Here is a 238-nt window from a genome sequence, read left to right as displayed (position 1 = left end):
TAATAATTATAATTATTCGGCATATAAATTGGGAGAGAGCGAGCTGCTTGGTTCTTCATAACAACAATCATTCCCATTTAACATTTGGATCCGTTCGCTGCCCGGCGTAATTACAATTGTACCCTTACATGTTATGATATCTCCGGGTCGGCGTGCACCACAGAGCCGAAGCTCTTCCATAGCTCTCGGCTTCCCATGCCTCAGATACGTTAGGTACCGCCGTCTGAGGTAATCCAAT

The sequence above is a fragment of the Arachis duranensis genome, unplaced genomic scaffold (genome assembly GCF_000817695.3).
Source record: "Arachis duranensis cultivar V14167 unplaced genomic scaffold, aradu.V14167.gnm2.J7QH unplaced_Scaffold_232527, whole genome shotgun sequence".
In the NCBI taxonomy this organism is placed as follows: Eukaryota; Viridiplantae; Streptophyta; class Magnoliopsida; order Fabales; family Fabaceae; genus Arachis; species Arachis duranensis.
The sequence above is the reverse complement of the archived record's forward strand: the minus strand, read 5'-3'. Positions refer to the sequence as shown.